This window comes from Heterodontus francisci, unplaced genomic scaffold (genome assembly GCF_036365525.1).
Source record: "Heterodontus francisci isolate sHetFra1 unplaced genomic scaffold, sHetFra1.hap1 HAP1_SCAFFOLD_59, whole genome shotgun sequence".
In the NCBI taxonomy this organism is placed as follows: Eukaryota; Metazoa; Chordata; class Chondrichthyes; order Heterodontiformes; family Heterodontidae; genus Heterodontus; species Heterodontus francisci.
This window is the reverse complement of record NW_027140758.1, coordinates 6,192,730-6,196,118: the sequence shown is the minus strand read 5'-3', so window position 1 is coordinate 6,196,118 and position 3,389 is coordinate 6,192,730. Positions and strand designations below refer to the sequence as shown.

The following is a 3,389-nucleotide window of genomic DNA, read 5'->3' as shown; positions in this document are numbered from 1 at the left end:
CTGGGATGGTGGGATTGTCTTATGAGGAAACTGGGCCTGTATTCCTTAAAGTTTCGAAGAATGAGAGGTGATCTCTTTGAAACTGATAAAATTCTTATAGGGCGTGACAGTGTGGATGTAGATAGGATGTTTGCCCTGGTTGGTGAGTCTAAAATCAGGGGACCAAGTCTCAGAATAAGGAGTAGGCCATTTAAAACTGAGATCGAGTTGAATTTCTGCACTCAGACGGTGGTGAATCATTGGAATTCTCTACCCCAGAGAGCTGTGGCAGTTCAATCATTGAGCATGTTCAAGACAGAAATTGTTAGAAATCTTGATACTCATGACATCAAGGGATATGGGGAGAGCACGGAAAAGGGGCGTTGAGGTAGATGATCAGCCATGATCGAATTGAATGGCAGAAAAGGCTCGACGGGCTGAATGGCCTACTCCTATGTTCCTCTGTTCCTAAGAGAGTTGGCGTCAGCACGCAGCCTTGCTTTACCCCACTGCTGATCTTGAAAGTGTCTGATGTTGCTCCATTGTAACTGTTGGAACTGTGCATGTTCTCGTGGAAAGAAGAGATGATGCCCAAGAGTTCAGGAGGGCAGCCGAGTTTCCATCGCAGTTTGAAGAGTCCGTCTCTGCTGACAAGATCAAAGGCCTTGGTGATGTTCATTAAAGTATGTGCGGCTCTGTGGCGCAATGGATAGTGTGTTGGACTTCTAAATAATGATAAAAAAGGCATTCAAAGGTTGTGGGTTCAAATCCCACCAGAGTCAGATTTTGGACCAGAGACAGAAGAGCACGACGGAACAGAGAGTTAACAAGTGTGTCAAAAGCACTGATTCAGAGACAGAGCGAGAGAGAGAGGAGCACAGCAGGAGCAGAGCTGGGGCAAAAAAAATCAACAAGTGACATCACAATGGAGAGTGAGAGCAGGGAAACAGAGAGCCGCTGGGGTGAGTTTACAGGATTTGGTTCTTGCTTCGGTGCAGTGGAAGGAGCTGTTTGGTGAGGATCTGTTGAGCTGTGACATCACAGGCAAGCAGGTAGTTGATTGGTTTGGAAAAAGCTGCATGTTTGATGAGGATCTGGTAAGTGATTAAGGTCCATTTTAGTCCTAATGTTTAAAATAGTAAACAAACTAGTGGTAAGCTTAATAAAATATACAACAAAATAAACAATTGAATAAAATAATTAAGTAGTTAATTGAAACACGTTAAGGATGACAGGACAGGTGATGTGTCACAGCTGCAGCATGTGGGAGCTCCTGGATACCAGTGTGATCCAGGGCAAACACGTCTGCAGTAAGTGTTTGCGGCTCAAAGAGGGAGAAAAAAGGAACGTAGTGGTAGTAGGGGACAGTATAGTAAGGTGGATTGACTCTGTTCTCTGCAGCAAAGAGCAAGAGTCCAGATGACTGTGTTGCCTGCCGGTGCCAGGATTCAGGACGTCTGCTCAGGGCTGGAGTGAAACATACAATGGGAGGGGGAGGATCCAGTTGTCGTGGTCCATGTCGGTACCAACGGCATAGGCAGGACAAGGATAGAGGTTCTGCATAGTCAGTATGAGGAACTAGGCACCAAATTAAGTAGGAGAACCTCAAAGTTAATCATCTCTGGATTATTACCTGAGCCATGTGCAAATTGGCATAGGACAAATAAGATTAGAGAAAGTAATGTGCGGCTGAAAGACTGGTGTGGTTGTAGTGGGTTCTGGTTCGTGGGGCATTGGCACCAATACTGGGGAAAGAGGTGGCTGTACCGTTGGGACGGTCTACACCTGAACCGTGCTCCAGCGAGCCACATAACGAGGGACGTAGAGACGGTTTTAAACTGAATAGTGGGGGCAAGGGATCAAATTTGGGAAGATATGGTGAATCAAGGAGGAGAGGCAAGGCAAGAGAGAAAGGTATAAATATGGGAAATGATAAAGAGACTGTGACAGGAAGGGACAGAGCAGACAAATCTAAGAGTAAATCAACAGATAAGGCTAGAGGTTACACAAATAATAAAAGGACAAAACTAAGTGCTCTGTATCTGAATGCATGGAGCTTTCGAAACAAAACAGATGAACAGAGAGCACAAATAGAATAAATAAGTACGATCTGATAGTCATTACAGAGACATGGCTGCAGGGCGACATAGATTGGGATGTGAATATTGGAGGTGACATGGCATTTAGGAAGGACAGGAAGCTTGGAAAAGGTGGTGGGGTAACTCTGTTAATTAATGATGGTATTAGCGCAATAGAGAGGGATGACCTAAGTTCAGGAGATCACGATGTAGAAGCAGTTTGAGTTGAGATGAGAAATAATACAGGCAAGAAGTCACTTGTGGGAGCAGTGTATAGGCCACCTAACATTAACCACACTGTAGGATGGGGTATAAAAAAAGAAATAATGGCAGCTTGTCAGAAAGGTACAGCAATAATTATGGGGGATTTTGATCTCCATATAGACTGGAAATTCTGATGGGCAGAGGTAGCCTAGACGAGGAGTACACAGAATGTTTTTGGGATAATTTCTTGGAAAAATAAGTTCTGGAGCCAACCTGAGAGCAGGCTATACTAGACCTGGCATTGTGCAACGAGATAGGATTAATTAATGACCTCATTGTTAAGGTGCCCCAAAGTAGTAGCGATTATACTATGATTGAATTTTACATTCAGTTTGAGGGAGAGGAGAGTGTGTCCCAAACGAGTATTTTAAACTTAAATAAGGGCAATTATATGTGCATGAAAGCAGAGCTAGCTAAAGTGAACTGGCAAATTAGGTTAAGGGATAGGTCAATAGAGATGCAGTGGCAGACATTTAAGGAAAATTTCAGAATACACAGAATAGATACATTTCAACCAGAAAGAAAAATTCCAAAGGTGGGACTCACCATCCATGTTTAATGAAAACAGTTAAATATACTATCAAACTTAAAGAAAAAGCCTATAATTGTGCAAAGATGGGAGGCAGGTCAGAAGATTGGACAGAATATAAAAAAACAGCAAAGAATGACTAAAAGATTGATAAGGAAGGTAAAATTAGAGAACGAGAGAAAGCTAGCAAGAAATATAAAGACAACTAGTAAGAGTTTCGATAGATATTTTAAAAAGAAAAGAGTTAACAAAGTGAGTGTTGGTCCTATGGAAAGTGTGTCTGGGAATTAATAATGGATAATTAAGAGATGGCAGATGAATTGAACAGATACTTTGCATCGGTCTTCACGATTGAGGATACAAATAACATCCCAGTATTCGCTGTAAGTCAGGAAATGGAAGGGAGGGAGGAACTCAAGAAAATTACAATCACCAGGGAAGTGGTACTAAACAAATTGCTGGAGCTGCGGGCTTACAAGTCGCCAGGTCCTGAATTGGCCAGTGAGATAGTTGATGCGCTGGTTTTAATTTTCGAAAAT

At 42.6% G+C, this 3,389-nt stretch overlaps 1 non-coding gene across 1 annotated transcript; it reads left to right on the top strand.

Annotated features, from left to right (window-relative positions):
• Positions 1–670: 670 nt before the first annotated feature.
• Positions 671–761, top strand: trnar-ucu (transfer RNA arginine (anticodon UCU)). Its single transcript is given in 2 exon segments — positions 671–707; positions 726–761. It is a non-coding gene; the product is annotated as a tRNA-Arg (tRNA).
• Positions 762–3,389: the final 2,628 nt, after the last annotated feature.